A 20,576-nucleotide genomic window follows, 5' to 3' on the forward strand; every position below is an offset into this window, starting at 1 on the left:
AAAAAAAAAAAAAACCCAGATAGCCAAAGCAACCTTAATTAAAAAGAACAAATCTGGAGGCATCATATTACCTGACTTCAAATTATACTACAAGGCTATAGTAACCAAAACAGCATGGTACTGGTATAAAAGTGGGGACATAGACCAATGGGACAGAATAGAGAACCCAGAAATAAAACCATTTACCTACAACCAACTGATCTTCAACAAAGCAGACAACAATATACACAGGGGAAAGGACGCCCTATTCTATAAATAGTGCTGAGAAAATTGGATAGCTAAATGCAGAAGAATGAAATAAGACCCCTATCTCTCACTATATATAAGAATTAATTCAAAATGGATTAAAGACTTAAATGTAAGGTATAAAAATTCTAGAAGAAAATGTAGGAAAGAGCCCTTTTATCATTCATTGGCCTAGGCAAAGAATTTATGACTAAAACCTCAAAGGCAAATATAGCAACAACAAAAATAAATGGGACTTAATTAGATTAAAATCTTCTGCACAGCAAAGGAAATAATCAACACAGTGAATAGACAACCTACAGAGTGGGAGAAATATTTACAAACTATACATCCAGCAGAGGACTAATATCCAGAATCTACAAAGAAATCAAACAAATCAGCAAGAAAAAAACAAACAACTCCATCAAAAAGTGGGAAAAAGACATGAACAGAAGTTTTTCGAAAGAAGATAGACAAATGGCCAAGAAACATGAAAAAATGCTCAACATCACTAATCATCAGGGAAATGCTAATTAAAACTATGATGAGATACCATTTTACCCCTATCCGAATGGCCATTATTAAACAGTCAAAAAATAATAGATGGTGGCATGTATGCACCAAGAAAGAAATGCTTAAACACTGTTGGTTTGACTGCAAATTAATACACCTCTATGGAAAACAATATGAAGATTCCTCAAAGAAATAAATGTAGACCTACTATTCGATCCAGCAATCCAACCGCTTGATAAACCTTTAGCTGGACGAAGAAAAAAAGAGAGGAGATGCAAATAAATAAAATCAGAAAAAAAAGAGGAGAAATTACAACTGATAACAATAAAATTCAAAGTATCATTAGAAAATACTATGAATAGTGATATGCCAATAAATTGGATAATCTAGAAGAAATGAATAAATTCCTAGAAACATACAGCCTATAAGACTGAATCATGAGAAATAGAAAGTATGAACAAAGCAATAACAAAACATTGAAACAGTAATAAAAAATCTCCCATCAAAGAAAAGTTAATGACCTAATGGCTTCATTGGTGAAATCTACCAAAAATTTAAAGAACAATTAATACAAATCCTTCTTAAACTATTCCAGAAAATTGAAGAGAGGGAATTTTTCTAAGCACATTTTACAAAGTCAGCACCATTATCCTGATACCAAAGCCAGACAAGGACACTATGAGAAAAAAAATTACATCTCCAATAAATACAGACACAAATCCTCAGCAAACTGAATTCAACAGCACATAAAAAAATCATACTATGATTAACTCGGATTTTTCCATAAAATAAAAGGATGGTTCAACACATATAAATCAATTAATGCGATACACCACATTTAAAAAGGAAAAATATGATTACCTCAATAGATGCAGAAAAAGCATTTGACACATCTTTGCAATTGTGAATTGTGCTGCTATGAACATTCAAGTGCAGGTGTCTTTTTCATAGAGTGATTTTTGTTCTTTTGGGTAGATGCCGAGTAATGGGATTGCTGGATCAAATAGTAGTTCTACTTGTATCTCTTTAAGGTCTCTCCATATTGCTTTCCACAGAGGTTGCACTAGTTTGCAGTCCCACCAGCAGTGTAAGAGTGTTCCAATCTCTCCACATCCACGCCAAGTGTCCATCAATACATGAGTGGATTAATAAAATGTGGTATATGTATACCACGGAGTACTATTCAGCTTTAAGAAACAATGGTGATATAGCACTTCTTGTATTCTCCTGGATAGAGCTGGAACACATTCTACTAAGTGAAGTATACCAAGAATGGAAAAACAAGCACCACATGTACTCACCATCAAATTGGTATTAACTGATCAATACTTAAGTGCACGTATAAGAATAACATTTATTGGATGTCGGGCAGGGGGCAGGGTGGAGGGAGGAGGAGGAGATGGGCATGCACATAAACAGTGAGTACAATGTGTACCACCCGGGGAATGGACACGCTTGAAGCTTGGACTCGGGGGAGGGAGGGGGGGCAAAGGCAACATATGTAACCTAAACATCTGTACCCCCATAATATGCTGAAATAAAAAAAAAGAAAAGAAAAAGCATTTGACAAAATTCAATATTCTTTTATGATAAAAAAAAACTCTCAACAAATTAGATATAAAAAAATGTACCTTAATAATACAAAAACCGTATGTCACAAGCCCACAACTAACATCATACTCAAGGATGAAAAGTTGAAAGCTTATCCTCAAAAATCAGGGACAAGACAAGGATGCCCACTCTTGCCACTTCTATTCCACATAGTACTAGACGTCCTAGCCAGGGCAATTAGGGAAAAAAAAGAAATAAAAGGCATTCAAATTAGAAAGGAAGAAGTAAAATTATCTTTCTTTGCAGATGATATGATTTTATATACAAAAAACCTTAGAGATTTCACTGAAAACCTATTTGAACTAATAAGCAAATTCAGTAAGGTTATAAATGAAAATCAATACACAAATATCAGTTGCACTTTTGCATACTAACATAAAACTATTCAAAAAAGAAATCAGGAAAACATTTACAATTCACAATGCTATTTACAATAGCGTCAAGAAGAATAAGATACTTAGGAATAAATTTGACCAAGGATGTAAAAGATCTGTACACTGAAAACTATAAAACATTGATGAGAGGAATTGAATAAGACACAAATAAATGGAATGATATCCCACATTCATGAGCCAGAAAAATTAATACAGATTGGGAATTGCTAATCTAAAAATCCAAAATCTGAATGTTCCAAAATACAAAACTTTTGAGGGTTGTCATGATTCCACAGTGGAAATTCCATACACAACCTCATGTAACAGGTCACAGTCAAAACATTGGTACAGAACACATAGTTTATTCAGCATCCCCAGGAGAAAAATAAGATTTCCTTTAGACTCTGTGTATAAGGTGTATATGAAACATAAATTACTTTTGTGTTTAGACTTGGGTTCTGTCCCCAAGATATATCTTTACATATATGCAAATATCCAAATCTGAAACATTTCTGGTCCCAAGCATTTTGGATAAGGGATACTCAACCTGTATTATCAAAATGTCCATACTACCCAAAGCACTCTACATATTCAATGCAATCCCTATTAAAATTCCAATGGTATTTTTCACAGAAATATAAAAAATGATCCTAAAATTTGTATGTAACCAGAGAAAAACTCTGAATGGCTAAAGTAATCTTCAACAAGAAGAACAAACCTGAGGGTATCACATTTTCTGATGTCAAATCATATTACAAAGCTATAGTAATCAAAGCAGTGTGGTACTGGCATAAAAACAGACATAGCTAGACCAATGGAACAGAACAGAGAGCCCCCACATAAACCCACAGATATAAAGTCAACTAATCTTCAACAAAGGTGCCAAGGATACACAATGGGAAAAGGATAGTCTCTTCAATAAATGGCACTGGGGAAATGGGTATTCACATGGAAATAAATAAAATTTGATCCTTATCTTATACCATATACAAAAATTAACTCAAAATGGATTAAAGACTTAAATGTAAGATCTAAAACTGTAGAAACTTCTAGAATAAAACATAGGGGGAAAGGATTTAAGCCACAGATTAACTCAGTAATATTTTATATCCTATAAGAAAAATTAAGTATAAAATGCAAGTCCATTCATGAGTGAAGTAATCCAGACTATAATTTTGAATGCGCATATGCTGGATATACTACACAGTAAGACCTATATCATTTTGATTTTCAGAGTCACAAATGAGGAGGTTTCCCATTGTGACACATTTGAAAGATTGGTTCTAGACTGAAATCTAGAGAGGAAATATTGACCAAATGACTAATCATTTGCCTATAAGTAATTATTTTGAACATTTTAACTTAATGTGCATCAGTAGCTTGAGAATTAACATGAGCTAAATATTTTATGTCACTGTATATTACTTTTTAAACATGAGATACAATTTGCATCAATAAAATATTAATATATACATTTGTGTGTTCAGTGCTGTGAGTTTTAACATTGTATATACTCATGTAATCTCCACCCAAAACAAGGTATAAAACAGTTCCAGTCCCATAAATTCCCTCTGTGTTTCATGCCCCCCCTTTCCAGATAACATACTTCCACAGAGCCAACCACTTTCTAGATTTTATAACAAGACATAATTAGTCTTCCTGTCTTGTAATTCATATAAATGGAATCTATGATATATATTCTTTTGGGTCTCACTTTTTTCACTCAAACATGAGATTTTTTTTTTTTAATTTCAATAGATTTAGAGGGTACAAGTGTTTTTTATTACACGGATGAATGGTATAAAGTTGAAGTTAGGGCTTTTAGTGTACCTGTCACCAGAATAGTGTACATTGTACCCAATAAGCAGATTTTCAACCCTCTCTCTTTTCTTTTCCCCTTCTTAGTTTTCAGTGTCCATTACACTGATGAAAGAAACCATAGATGGCACAAACAAATGTAAAAACATCCCATGCTCATAGATTGGAATAATCAACATTGTTAAAATGTCCGTACTGCCAAAGTGAGTCACAGATTCAATGCAATTCCCATCAAAATACCAATGTCATTTTTTTACAGATCTATAGTAAATAATCCTAAACTTCATATAGAACCAAAAAAGGGCCCAAATAGCCAAAGTAATCCCAAGCTAAAAGAACAAATCTGGAGGCATCACATTACCTGACTTCAGATTATACTACAAGGCTATAGTAATCAATGCAAAGTTTTAAAGATACATCCATGTATTGGGAGTATCAGTAATTGTTCTTTTTTATTGCTGCATCGCATTTTATTTTAGTAATATACTATTTAGTATATTATCCATTTTCCTGTTGATGACTATATAAATATATGACGAAAGTAGCTATAAACATTCTTGTTCAAGTCTTTTTGTAGAATATGTTTTCATATCTTTTGGGTAAATATTAATAGGGAAATTGCTGGTTTCTAGAATATATGTGTGTTGTCTGTGTGTATATACATAGACATGTAGAGATAGAGACATGAATTTATTTATAAGAAACTGCCAAACCATATTACAACATGCTTGTGCCATTTTACACTTTCACCAGTAATGTATAAAAGTTACAACTGTTCTACACACTTGCAGACACACAATATTGTCAGTCTTTTTGCATTGGCAATTCTACTGAGTGGTAATTGTGTCTCATTTTGATATTAATTTGTATCTCCTGGATGATTAATAGTGTCAAATATCTTTTTTTGGTATGCTACTTGGTCATTTTCATATCTTCTTTCATAAAATATCTGCTTAAATTTTCTTCCAATTTTTACTGAGTTGTTTGCCTCTCATTGATTTTTCAGAGTTCTATCTGTATTTTGGATATATCTTCATTCTGTTGTAAGAAATAGATAGATAGATATAAATACATACATATATACATAGCAAATTTTTCTGACTCTGTAACTTGCCATTCCTCTTAACAGTGTATTTCAATGATCAGAAGTGTTAATTTTGATTAAGTGTCAAATTTATAAACTCTCTCATACAATTAGCACTTCGTGTACCCTCTCTAAAAAGTCTCTGTCTACCCCAAGATCTTAAAGATATTTTCTTCTAGAAGCATTATAACTTTAGTTTTATCTTTAGATCTATGATCAAATCTCAAGTTAGGTATTGTGTGGGGTGTGAGATACAAGTATTTGTTCAAAAGATTTTCCTTTCCCCATTAAATTTCTTTGGGACCGTTTTTGAAAATCCATTGCGCAAATATGTGCAGGTGTTTCCAAAAGAAGCAGCACACTTTCTTGATTATTGTAACTTTATAGTAAGTCTTAAAAGCAAGTAGTGTAAATCCTCCAAATTCGTAATTCCTTTACAAGAGTTTTGGCTGTTATAAACCGTTATAAAATACTTGAGGCCAGAAAATAACAATCCTAAAATTACTAAAGGGAACAAAATCCAATACCACAATGGGTCAGAAGTAATGCCTATTTCCATCAGTCAGACCTAAAATCACCCTCATAATTCAAGAGCCATTGAATAGAGAACTCAGAGTAACTTGCCTCGGTAGTATGAATAATTATCACTAGAATAAATGCTGCTCTGGTCCTGCCTAACAAATCTGAAAAGCAAGACCCAAAAGAATCAAACTCATGCCAAGTAACTTAACTGAATCCCAGAACAAAGCTCACAACTATTTAGAGGAGCACAAAAATATTCAGCACTCAATCTTATAAAATTCACAACAATTGTCAACCACATACACAAAGAAGCAGGAATATATGACCGATTTTAAGAGGGAAACTCTATCAATCAAAAGAGACCCATTCACGAGGCTGAGGCAGGAACATTGCTTAAGGCAGAAGTTTGAGGCTGTAGAGTCCTATGAGCATGCCTGTGAAATAGCCAGTGCACTCCAGCCTGGGCAACATTGCAAGACCCTACCTCTAAAAAACTAAACAAATAATTTTAAAAAAAAGACCCAGATCTAGCACAGACATTTGAATTAGCAGACAAAAACATTAAAACGATTATTACAATTGTAATCTATACATTCAAAAAGTTAATTATAGGCATGGAAGATATAAAAAAGAGCCAATCTAATTTCTAGAGATGAAAAATACAATTATTGAGAGAAAAACACAACTGAGTGGGATTAATAACAGATTGTACATTGTAGAAGAAAAGATTTGTGAACTTGATGATTTAGCAATAGGAACTATTCAAAATGAAATACAAAGAGAAAAAAGACCGAAAAAAATCAACAAAGCATCCATAAAATGTGCAACAACTTTAATTGGTCTAATTGATATGTAACTGGAGAGATATTTGGAGAAATAATACCCTCCAAATTGCCAAATTTGATGAAAACTATAAATCCACGGATCCAGGAACCTTGTTGAACTCTAGGTACAAAATATATGAAGAAAATTACACCAAGACATAGCATAATCAAATTTCTTAAAACCAGTGATAAAGAGAAAATCTTAAAAAGTGCCAGAAGAAAATAAAGACACTTTACATACAAAAGTACAAAGATAATGAGGACAACAGACTTCTCATCATCAACTATGAAACCTAAAGATAGAGGAGCAACATCTTTTAAGCTGAGGATGAGCCAAAGACAGAAATTATAAATGAGCATAAAAACATTTTGGTGGTGATGAATATGTTCATTATCTTGATTGTAGTAATATTTTCACGGGCATATACAGACATCAAAACTTATCAAATTTTATACTTTAAACGTGTGCAATTTATTGTAGGTCAGTTATATCACAATAAAGCTCTTAAAAAAATACATGTATGAAAACAAGGTTAACTTCACCAATAATCAAACGAATATGAAACAAAATAACAATGAGATTTATTTGTTATTTTGATGTGCCTGAATATATTATTTTGATCTTAATGATTAATGATTCTGACAGTCTAGTGAAAAATGACACTCAACTCAATGGACTTTTAGTAGAAACAACCTTTTGAAAAACAACTTGGCAGTAAGCCTCAGAAATTTTAAGCCATTAATTCCACTTCTAGTCATCTATACCAAGAAAATAATCTCAAATATAGGAAATATTTAAGCCACATTGATTTTTGATGCAGTATTATATGTAATAGTCCAAAAAATGGCCCAAGATAAATAGCACATGTATCAGTCCAGATAATTAACTCTAGGCTACACTGTGAAAATAAACAACACAGTGGCTTTGCACAGCAGTTTATTTCTTCTTCCCACAAAGATGCAAGTAAAGGGGCCCTACTCTGTCCTTTGATCAGGGATCTAGACTTACTCCAATTTGAGATTCTGCTGTCTCAATGTGGGGCTTTCACAGGCACTGGGGTGGGGGAGAGAATATGAAAAACTCATATCTTAATTGCTTCTGACCAGAAGTGAACCACATCATTTTACTTATAGCCCTTTGTCCAGAACTAATCACGTGTACCCTATTCTGAATAAAAGGAAGGCTAGAAAATGTCATGGAATACAAAAAGCAGCACTACAGACTCTGCCATAACCGACAAGAGAGGAATTGCTTTTCAAAACATTTCCTAGCATAGCCTGTACCTTGGATAGCCACCAAAATATATTATGTAGAAATTAAAAATAATGTTTAAAAAGAGCTGGTAATAACATAGAAGAATGCTTTTGCTAGGATTTTTTTGAAAAACACATTATGAACTTGCATATGTTACTTATTCATTTTGTAGTCTTGAGTAAATCACTTAATCTTTATAAATCTTATTTTATTCATAAGCGAAATGCTGATAATGGTATCTCCCTCATCAGATTGCTGTGAGGAAAAAAACAGCTATGCATGTTGCATTCTTAGCTCACTGCCTAAATCTACAAAGTGGTCAAGAAATAGCAGCAATTTTTACAATTTATTTTTATCTATAGCATGCATCACCTAATATATATTATATATTCATTTTTAAAATTATTTTCTGTCTCTTCTCAATACAGCAGGGACCTTTACTTGCTCAGTGATGCAATTCTAATGCCCAGAATGGTGTCTGGCACAGAGAAAGTATACAAAAATTATAATTATTATAATTATATGTTGTTAGGGATGCATGTGGCTCTAAAGGGGTAGCATAAGGGAGCCTTGTGGTGATGGAATAATTATGTATCTTGATTGTCGTGGTTACACAAATCTACACACATGGTAAAATAATGTAGAACTACATATGCATACGCACAAATGAGTGCTTATAATACTAGTGAAATATGAATAAACTCTGTAGATTGCAGCAATGTCTCTTTCCTGCTTGTGATATTTGACTATAATTATGCAAGATGTTATTCTTAGAAAAAACTTAAGTTTAGGGTACATAGGAATTCCCTATATATTTTTTTGTAACTTCCTGTGAATCTCCAATTATTTCAATATAAAAAGTTTTAAACATTGTTGAAGAAATTAATTAATAAATTAAGCACAATTAGCAGCCAGTTTTTAAAACATAGAAATTTTAAAAGGAAGGAGTAAATACTTAATAATGTTAAGAGTAGCTTTCTTTGGATCTTGTAATAACGGGAGATTTTTTTTTTCTATCTTTTTACCTCTCTATTTCAATTCTTCATGAAAAAAAATTAGCACTAGGCCTTAATTTTTTTTTAATTTTTCCTTTAGCTATTCATTAAGTCTCTTACCACAGGAAGAGGCCTTCAAATAATCTTTGGAATTTAAAGGCATCGACCTTCCCTTAACCCACGCCCCCTAAGCAGAGCCCCCAACTTGCACTAATGTCCGTGGAGCATAGTGAACCACATGGACAGTTAGAGAAGCTGCTTTGGGGTTTTCAGAAGCCAATGGTCTCTCCAGAAAGCCTTTCTAATCTGCCTGCCTGCCAGCTACCACTGCAATGGTCTATTTGCCTTGCTTGGCATTTGAAGCTCTTTGAAAGAACACATTTGGTTTGTGCTGTTTAGCTGCTTTGCCTAAAGGAAACACTTCCTCCTTGCCCCACCCACCTAAAAACAGAAAGAGATGCTCTGGGCATGTAGATACAAAGCCCTGGCCCACGACTACTTCTTTCCATTCCTAGAAGGCAGCTCAGCTTTTAAAATCATACTTCTTTAGGGGGTTAGTTTAATGCAAAACAATCTACTTTCTTCTCCTTTATGCTCCTTTACCTGATAGCCCCTTGGTAATAATTTTCAAAAGCCTGTTGGAGCTAGCAACCTCCAACTGTGCAGAATGTCTCTTCAGCGTGAAGGCTGTGTCAGAAGCAATGCCTGAGAAAGAAGCTGATTCTTAAAAATGGTAACAATAATAATAAAGCACATCTTAACATGACTAAACAATTTCTAAATGTTTAGAAAGCTGTTTGTCTGTCTCCTCATCACTTCTCTGAAGATAAACCTCTCTCTAAGCATGTCTGAGCTGGGACGGTAGCAGGAAGGAGGAAGTTTTTACCTCTAAGAGTTTCTGGAACGTCACAAATTTAGCTTAACAGGCTGCAAGGATGAGGGGGCACATGGATAGCTCCTCAGGTGAGAGGCAGAGAGGGAATGTCACAAAGGGTGTGTGCAGTGGGAGCCTTGGGAATGTGTGGGGCACGGGAAGCTGTGGGTTAGAGACACTGTGAGCCCATGGGGACAAAAGTTTTCTAGTCAGAATTTCACGGTTCTGACCTGTTCCTTGTTCCTTGCGCTGGTTGGAAGGGCATCCTCTCTCCTCATTTCCACGACACAAAAGCTGAGGTCCCAAGAAGAATTGCTCAGGAGTTAATGACAGTGCACAGGCTGACCTCCCCGAGTTCTGTCTCTTCCGTCTTGTTCTTCCAATACACAACCCTTGGAGCCGAGGGCACCCACCCCCTGCTTCCCTGTGTTGGGGGCAGAGGCAGCGATCCTCCACCCAGCTCTCACTCTTGGCATACAGACCTGGGTGCCGGCTCGACACCTGATGGCAGAGGAGGACATAGACCTTTCTCTCTGGTATACTTTTCTCATCCCACCTTCTTCTGATCTTCCCTTCAATTTCAATTTCTCCTCTTTCTTTTGAAAATCAAAATGCCTTTTACATTCAGTTTTCCAACAACCTAATATTTAAACAAATAATTCTACTATGATTTTGATTTTATACAGAATAAAAGAATTTCTCTGGCTAGTCTTCCACACAAAGGATTGTACAAGCTTGAAGAAATAAACTTTCTGCATATTAATGCATGTGTTAAAAGTGAGATGTTGGAAACCAATGGTGTGATGTTCCTACATATAAATTAGGACTAAAGAGCACTGCATATTCAAAAAAGGTAGATAAATGTTCTAAGTACTCAAATAAAAAACTCAAATATGACACAAAAACTGCGCAAGTACAAAAAAGGCCAAGTTAGTGGCCTTAGTGATGCTATTGCCACAATGTTTGGAAAAAGGGAGCATGTGGGGCCATAAGGTTGGGTACACTAAATTAAAATAGCATTAAAGAACTGTATTATAGGAGAGCTAAATCAGAAATTTTTGCTAAAGAAGCAACTTCCTGTCAACTGCTTGGCAGACACCACTTTAATCAAGTAGAGATCATGAACATCATTAGTCGTGGGATCAGTTGAGATCATGTGACATCTGACAGAATGGAGAACTCAGCATCACTTCTGTGATACCCCTGTTAAAATAAATAACCTGAAACTAATCATAAAGAGACATCAAGAAAATCCAAATTGAGGATATACAAAATAACTGGCCTGTAGTCTTCAAAAGTGTCACGGTCATAAAAGTCAAGGAGACTGGGGAACTGTTCCAAACCAAAAGCTAAAGAGACATGACGACCAAATGGAGCATGTGACTCTAGACTAGATTCTATTGTTATAAATATCATTATTGGGATACTTGGCAAAATTCAAATAAGGTCTGAAAATTAGATGGCAATGGTATATCAATGGTAGCTTTTCTGATTGTGATAGTTGTATGATGCTTATATAGGAGAATTCCCTTAAAATTCAGGGGCGATTGGGACATTATTTTAGGAACCTGCTCTCAAATGGCTCAGGGAAAAAAACATTCCTGCGCTTTAAACTCCTCTAGAGTTTGAACAATTTGGATGGTGTTGATTGAGTCTTTATGGTTCCATTTTACATACTCTTTTGTCCACTATATTTCTAATATATTTCAAATAAAATAGTAGTAGTTGATGTTCTCCATATTTTAGAGTATCCAAAACTAGGAGGTTTCTTATAACCAATGTCAAAAGAACCTGCTGCCTTTTAGGCAGAAGAGTACGCCAGGGATGAGCCAGAGCTGTCAAGGCATTTTTTGTATTGTGTTTTAAAATGTATTGTTTTTCTTCCCTTGGAAGGATGTTAGGGCATTTTTTCCTTTCTCCAAACCATCTTATTTGAATTTCCTAAATGGGATTGAGAGAGAGAGAGAGAAGAAGGAGAAGGAAGAGAAGGAGGAAGAGCAGGAGGAGGAGGAGGGGAGAAGGGAGAGGAGAGAAGAAGAGGGGAGGAGAGAAGAGGAGAGGAGAGAGAGAGAGAGAGAGGCTGCAGGTTTAGGTTTAGGGTATGGATGCAATATATCTGAGTGACCAGGAGAAAAATAGCTTATACATTCTTATTAGATAATATAAAAACTGGGAATACTTGAGAATTATGTAAAAGAGAATAGATGAAATCTTTCCACGAATGTGTTGGTGGGCATAAATGCTTACATCTGGTAGAAGGCAATGGCAGACATTTCCAAGATACCAGAAAGATAGATTACCTTCTGTAAATATCTATCAAAATTAATTCAGGCCAGGCATGGTGGCTCATGCCTGTAATCCTAGCACTCTGGGAGGCTGAGGTGGGAGGATTGCTTGAGGTCAGGAGTTGGACACCAGCCTGAGCAAGAGCAAGACCCCATCTCTACTAAAAATAAAAAAAATTAGCTGTGTGTGGTGGTGTACGCCCATAGTCCCAGCTACCTGGGAGGCTGAGGCAGGAGGATTGCTTGTGCCCAGGAGTTTGAAGTTGCTATGAGCTAGGCTGATGCCATGGCACTGTAGCCTAGGCGACAGAGTAAAACTCTGTCTCCAAAAAAAAAAAAAAAAATTAAAGAAAGTTTTCAGAGCATAAAAAACATGTCATAGCATACAGCAAAGTAGGAATGGAACACAACCTTATTCCATAAACTTCTAAAAGTGAATATATCTTAATAAGAAATACACAGCATTTCCCAAGCACTTGCTAGGTGTTGTAGACTCTCTTCAAACTACGTCTTATGTGAGAATGCGTATTTGAAGCCAGGCTATTTGGTTCCAAATTCTGCTTCTGTGACAAATAAGAGTCTGGTTCATCTTGGAATGATGTTTAAATACTATCCCCAACTCTTTCTGCCAATGGCCCCTCCATACCCTGAGAAATTGTGCTAAGGAAAGAAGTGAGTTTATAAAACACTAAGAATTCTCGCTGACATCGTCCAATCTTGAGATAGTGAACTGAGATGATGAGTAACTCCAGGAAAAGTCTGAACAAAGTCCTTCAAGTGTAGAAACCTCTTCTTATCTTCACCTGTGGCTTCGCAGAGACCAAAGAAAACAGCAGTACTCACAGTTTCCCCAGTTCAAGAGTACAGTGCCTTGAGAGATGGATATACCCCAACCACATAGAAAAACCCTAGTACACCATATGTAAGAATATTTGAAATGTTCATGTGTGGACAGCCACTTACCTGAGCAATTCTTCAGTTTCCTTATCGAATTCAAGGCCTATCAGGTCTCCTTATGACTCTGTGTTCACTTTCCCAACTCAAATTGCGACACTGCAGGAATTTCGCTTTATCCTCCCCACCCCCAGGAATGCTATGCAGTGAAAGGGATGGTTGGGAAACATGTAGGACATGATTGCAAATCCCAGGGCTTACAGAGGTCAGGCAATAATGTAAACAAGCAAAGTGGGCCTGGTGCAGGATGATGGGAGTCGGGGACAGTGTAGCCAACAAAGCACTCTTCTGCAGGGAGCCAGAGCTTGCTGTGCCATGTAACGCAGGCTCTTTGACACTCAATTTTCAAATTATTCAAGAGAAGCCGGGAGTCTGGATCCTTAGGCAAAATCTCCTGATCTCTCTAATGTTGGAAATTAATAAAAAGATTCAAACTGCTACCCAGGCTCCCGAAACACATCTCTGGAGACGAAGCCTAGACTGGGCTGCTGGCTCGTGACCTCTATTATAGGTGAATTTGGAAAAATCTTTCTGTTTGCTCATGTGGCATATATCCTTCTCAGTGGAAAATATCATATATGTAAAACAAATGATTTTCTTTGTTTTTATTAAGTCAACTGAATTCTGACAGTGAGATCCTATCCCACTGAGTTAACAGAAAATTCTGCCAGAGTCATTGCCAGAGTCCCAGCTATCCCCTCTGGAGTCTGGCCAGCTTTTTGGGGTACAATGACAAGGCATGCATAGGTCAGCCCGTCATCACTGTCCTGGGGTGTGCGGACCCTACTCCTTGTCTCTGCATTCTCTCCTCTTGGCTTTGCTGGTTTTTCCAGGTTCTCTCACTCTCACCTCACTGTCTAAGCACCTTTAAACACCTTTTCAGTGGCTCAGGCTTTTTCTGAGGACTGACTCTTTCAAGATGCCTTGTAGGACTGGCTACAAGGGGGCCTGGTGCAAGATGAAAATGTGGGGCCTCTTATTAAAAACTTACAAAGAGTTTCAAGATGGCAACAGCAAAGCATTAAACCAAGGGTGGGTCTCTTCTGAGCACTGGGCCCTTCTGAGCGTGAGGCCTTGTTCAACTGCAGTGGTCACACACCCATGAAGTCGTCCTGACTCTTGGCTTTCTGCACTGGCAAAGTACCTGAGGTGAAGAATTACAAATCCTAGCTACCTGACTGAGAGGTCGGGGAAAGGATGGAAAATGCAAAGCACTACAAAATTTACTACATATCCAGAAAAATTACCTTGCCATATTTTCAAGAGTGGATCCAGGTTTAGGTTTCCTAACCTATAGACAAGACTATAAATTTCATAAAGCTGAGAGAGATCTGCAGACCAAGTCACCAAGGGCTGGTTCTGGAATTCAGCACCAACCCTCTCTACTCACCCTTTCTAGCTACCAATCAAGTCCGGAGGAAGGGAATCAGAAAGGTGTTCTGATCTCTCTCTCTCTCTCTCTCTCTCTCTCTCTCTCTCCCCCTCCTCCCCCCACCCCAGCCCCTTGTCATAGTAGCATTCCAGGAAGTGCATTTCAGGTCACCAAACCCCTTGGCATCCCAATCTAGCATGGTAGGAGGGGATCAGAGGGACACTATGACTCCCTTCTCCCTTGCTCCTTTAGTTTTTAAATCTCCAAACTGTGTGCTCTCTCACCTCCCTGAAAGTCTAATCTCCCTCAGAACTACCCTGCCATGCCTGGCCTGAGATTAGAGGGCAGACATGGGAGGTTTCTAGAAGTGAACACACCCAGCTACCAGCACAGAGGGGTAGTTTCTGATTATGATGAGAGGAAAAGCCAGCATCTGGGTGTTTTTGCAGTGGAATGGGGTGTCTGGGGGTTCAGGTGGAGGCAAGTGGGTGTTTGGGGATTGTAGACTGAATGTTTCTGCAAGGCCAGGGTTCCTTGAGGTTGAGCTGTCTCTCTTTCTCATTCTCTCATTTCACATTCTCTCTGCCAAGACAGCTGCATTTCCCTCTTGCCAGGTCCCTCCTCCTCTCAGAATCTGACAGTCAACAGGACATAAGCCTGCCCACCCCCACTCTCTCTCCAAACACACAGGCCAAATCCACCATTTTTAGTTGCTGCTGTTTTTCCTGTGCTATTGACCACAGAGTTTCATATCTAAAACATCTCATCCAATCTCCTCCTTTATATTGAAAAAAAAAAGAACACTGAAATGCAGGCAGCAGAAGGGATTCACACAGGTAGAGATGGAGCATGACCTTGAAATTCAGATGCCAGTGCTTTTGGAGTACAAAATCCTGAGGTTGAGGTCACTGGCGAGTCCTCTGGGTGCATCATGTTTGTTTTGTATATGTGTGTGTGTGTGTGTGTGTGTGTGTGTGTGTGTGTGTGTTTCAGGGGCTGGAAGGACTCAGGGACAGTGCAGTGAAGGAAGCTCCTCCACCCAGCAAGCAGTACAGACCATCTGGACCTGGGCCAGGCTTTTCCATTCTGTTCCCCTCCTTTCCCCACTGGCCGCCCCCATGCTCCTCTGCTCCTCCATTCCCCTTCACTTTTCCTCTGACTTGCATGTTGTGGCCTGGTTCTGAGCCTGGGAGGAAAGGAGGAGAGAGGGGTGCCCCACCAAACCCCAAGCTTAGTACTGACAGCCTCTGGGAGCTTAGGATGACCTTTCTTAAACATTACTGTGCGTGTTACAACTCTGAAGAGCAGCAACTTTTCACTGAAAAGTTGTCCTCTCACTGCTAGGAAGTGCAGTCAGAGGACAAGGCAAGTGATCAGCTGACAAAATCTTCTACTCACTAAGCTTACTACCCGAAAGGAACTAAATTATCTGAGGGATGAAGATGAATAATACAGAAGAGAGAAGATGAACAGAAAGACCTAAGTGAAATGAGCATTAAAGGGAAGCAGGATTTAGAATGGAGGGAGGCCTGTTAGATCTGGGGCATAAAGGGAAAACAGGTCAAACTGGCTCAGAAGGGGAGTAGAAGGGTTTGCTTTTGAGAAAGGTGCTGCAGGGAGGAGAGAACCAGCAGCAGAGGTGAAGGGACCCACAGCACAGGGAGAAGATCTTATTTATACTAGAGTGAGTTCACTGGCAATTGTGTGATTCGGCACGTGGAAAAGGTCTGGAAGGATCTATTTATCTCTATGGTCATGGCAAACATTCACACAGGGTTTGGCACGTGTCAGATGCTGCTTTAAGTACTTTATCTGCATTAACTCATTTATCCCTCATAGCAATCCTGTAGACATGATCACTATCCCCAGAGTAACAGAGGAGGACACTGAGATAGAAGTTAATGAACCCTCTACCATAGGCAGAAAAATGGCCCCCTAAAGATGTCCACATCCTGATTCCCAGAACTGTGAATATACAGTGTTCCATGGCAATGGAGAATTAAGGTTGCAGATAGAATTAAGGCTGCTTAATCAGGTGATCTCGAGGTGAGAGATCATCTGGATAGGCCCCATGTAATCGCAAGGGTCCTTCTAAGTGAAAGGTGAGGGCAGGAGACTCAGAGAAGAAGTGGTGACAATAGAAACAGAAGCCAGAGCCATCAGGTTGACGGCCTTGAATATGGAGGAAAAAGCCACAAGCCAGGGAATTTGGGGGTGGGGGGCGGGGGAGGGCATTCCGGAAGCTGGAAAAGGCAAGGAAAATGGATTGGCTCCTAGATCCTTCAGAAAGAACACAGCCCTGCCTACACTTGGTGATAGTTCAGTGAGACCTGTTCCAGACTTCTGAGCTACAGAACTGGAAGATAATAAATTTTGTGTCGTTTTCAGGCACTAAACGTGTGGTGATTTGTTACGGCAGCCATAGCAAACTAAGACACTATCCAGCTTGTAAGTAGAGGATGTGGTGGCTTCAAAGTCTAACCTTTTTAACAGCTACACCTTTCTCTCTCTCCCTGATACCCAATATCTGCCATTTATTTATTGGTTAGTAAAATTTTTAACATCTTACTTACAAAAACAATGCATGTGACATTTTAAAACAATTCAGTAATTGTGAAGATAAGAACCAACAGCCAACTTCTTCACTCTAGCCCCGCCGCTTATATAAAACATGCAGAATGTCTTCTTAACCATACACTCCATTTTAACACAACTTGACTTTTTAATTAAAACTATGTCTAGGACCCATAGATATAATTCATACCTTACATAAAGATCTATCGTTATTTATCAACCCTCCACTGGTTCATAAACAGGCTCAAGGGTTTTTTTGTTTGGGTTTTTTTTTTTTTTAACGAATTGCTCCACTGTATTGTCTCCATCCCGGATTTGGGGCGCATCTTGGGCCAGAAACTGACACACAGCAGGGCCTCTGCGGTCTGCGGGTGGCCGACCAAGCCCCGCCCCCTCCCCGCGGCGGCCAATCCGCTCCCGGGACGGCGCCCCCGCGCCCCTCCTCCGCCGCGACTTTCCACGTCCCCCAGCGTCGCATCCGCCGCCCAGTCCCTTCTCCGTGGAGAAGCTCCTTGCTCCTGGGAAGCACCGCTGCCCGCTCCCAGCAGGTCCTTTCTGCCCCGAACCCGCGCCGCAGGGAAGAGCGGGGCAAACGGTGAGCGAGGTGTAGCCCGGGCGCCGGCCGGGAGGGGCCGCGGCGACAAAGGCCACAGCCCGCGGACAGCTTCGGGGCGGGGAGACGGGGCGCGATGGTGGGTTCCCGGGAGGGGTGAGGATGGGTTTGGGCCCTCTGCGCGTGCTGGACGGTGACAGAGGCGTTCTACAGAGGAGTCTTTGCTTCTGTCCGTTTTCTGGTCTCTCTCTGCGGCTGGCTGGGTCTCTTCCCTTCTTGCCGCATTGTTATCGCCCTCCCTGTCGGGAGGTGGATGACCCCCTTTTTCCTGTTATTTGTTTTGTGCTCCGCGGGGAGCCATTGAGAACTAAGTTCACGGGAACCGTGGAGACCATGTTACCTCATCTGCTGGGGGCTCGATACTGAATTCTTTTAGGGTACCTCGTCTCTGGTTAACCCCGAAGCGAAAGTCCTCCTCTACCCCAGTCGGTGCGTTGCGCGCCCCGGCCCTGCGCGTTTGAGGTGGGGGAGGGGCCGGGCAGGGGCGCGGGCGACAGTGGGTGCCAGGGCTGGGAGGATGAGGTCTGGAATGCGTCTGGCCTGAGGCTGCCAGCGCAGGATTATTGGTTCCCAGTTAAACATCCCCGAGCTGGCCACTGCCTTGGCCCAACCTGCTAGAGAGGGAGAGGCCTTAAGGGAGCGTAGGAGAAAACGATCTTTGCCAGTTGGATCCTCCTGAAAACTTGGAAGAAGTGCAGCTCTAACTAGATACAAAGGACAGATGTATTTGTCTAGCCGACCAGCCAGCCATCTGTCCATCCCGTCATACTCCGAACTCTCGATTTGTCGATTGATTGCGTTTCAGTACTTGGCTTTCTTTTTGCTTTGCTTTTGTTGTTAGAAGATTTCTGAATAAAAAGCATATAAAACACCTAAGAACAGTCTAAACAATAATGAAATGAATGCCTGAACCATCTCGTGGGGCAAGAAATCAGGTTTTGCAGTACCTCAGGAGCCTGCGAGTCCGAGCTTATGCCCGTTCTCCTCCCTGAGGCGTGATACGAGTCATGATTTTTGTTTTAAATATTACCTTTGTTTTCTTTATAGTTTTACCACATTTGTGTGGCTATTCCAAAAACATACATATGTGTTGGCTTTTTCAAGTTTTTGCTTTCATACCAATGACATTATCCTGTACAAACTCTGAAGGTTTTCAGATTCACCCTTGCTGATGCTTCCTTTACCTTCATTGTTTGTGGTATAAATGCACTATAATTTGTCCATGCCACTGCTGATGGACATTCGGGTTGCTTGTAGTTTGGGAGATACATTAATTATCTACCGCTGTGTAACAAATTACTCTAATACTTAGCAGCTTAAAACAAACAAACAAAAAAACCCAAATGGAACAGAATAAATCCTACCATCTCCTATCTTACAGTTTCTGGATCAGGAATACAGGAAGGTCTTAGGTGGGGAGTCTCATTCAGGGTTTCTCACAGGCTGGAATCAAGGAATCAAGGTATTGGCTGGGGCCACAGTCATCTGGAGGCCGGGAGTAGGGGTCGGGACCCCTTTCAAGCTTACTCACATGACTGCTGGCTGGTCTTTTGGCCTCACCACTCTGGCTGGACACATCAGTTCTTTGCACGTGGGCCTCTTATAGAGAGGCTGGTCACAACATGGCAGCTTGCTTTCCCCAGATTGAAGGCTCCAGAGAGAAAGCCAGAAACCAGATTCTTTTTGTAACCTAATTGCAAAAGTGACATCCCATCATTTTTTCCATCTGTTCATTAGAAGTGAGTCCCTGGGTCCAGCCCACACTCAAGGGAAGGGGTTTACACAAGGGCATGAATACCTGGAAACAGGAATTATTAAGGGCCATTTTAAAGGTTGCCCTACTACAAGGAATATTAATGAATAATGTCCTCTACCATTCAACTACACGTACGTGTGCAGGAGTTTCCCTAGAGTGTACAGCGACGAGTAGAATTGCTAAGCTATAAAATTTATATATATTTGACTTTATTAGGTCATTTTCAAGCTGTTTCCAAAGAGTTAAATCAGTTTGCACTCCCTCCAGCAATGGATGAGAGTTCTTGTTGCTCCACATACTTGTCATAATTTGGTCTTGTCAAATTTCATTTTTAGTCAATCTGGCAGTTATCAAATAGCATTCCACTGTGATTTTAACTAGCATTTCCCCATAACAAATGATCAGATATTGTGCTTTCTCTCTGTGAAATTCTGATTCCTGCTTTTATTCATTTTCATATTGGGTTGCTTACTTTTTTCTTACTGACTCATTGGAGTGCTTTCTTTATGTAATCTGGTCACTAATCAATTCCTTGTTAACCATATGTACCACAAATATCTGCTTCCAATTTGCTTTTGAGGTTTTCTTTCTCTGTCTCTATCAATGAACGTAAGTTTTGAATTTTGATTTCAAGTTACCAGTACTTTCTTTTATAGTTTGTCTTGTTTGAGAATTATTTCCTCAAGATTATAAATTAATTTTACTATATTGTTTTCTAAAAGCTTTTATGGTTTTGTACTTTACAATTAGTCTTAACCCATCTGGAAATTGATTTTTATGTTGTTTATTCCATATGGATAATCAGTTTTCCTAGCACCAGTGATCTGCATGAATCAAGTTTTCCATTTATGGTCCATAATTTGTTTTAAGCTCCCTCTCTCATTATGTATTTGTCTAACTCTCCACCAATACTAAATAATTTTTTTT

At 39.1% G+C, this 20,576-nt stretch overlaps 1 protein-coding gene across 1 annotated transcript in view; it reads left to right on the forward strand.

Moving 5' to 3' along the window:
* Positions 1–17,728: 17,728 nt before the first annotated feature.
* Positions 17,729–20,576, forward strand: part of TCAF1 (TRPM8 channel-associated factor 1) — a 41,777-nt gene continuing 38,929 nt past the window's right edge. Inside the window, exon 1 of the mRNA XM_012650597.1 lies at positions 17,729–17,875. The gene's annotated coding sequence lies outside the window, so the exon portion shown is untranslated. The remainder of the gene's footprint in view (positions 17,876–20,576) is intronic.

Source organism: Propithecus coquereli, unplaced genomic scaffold (genome assembly GCF_000956105.1).
Source record: "Propithecus coquereli isolate 6110/MARCELLA unplaced genomic scaffold, Pcoq_1.0 Scaffold334, whole genome shotgun sequence".
NCBI classification, from domain to species: domain Eukaryota; kingdom Metazoa; phylum Chordata; class Mammalia; order Primates; family Indriidae; genus Propithecus; species Propithecus coquereli.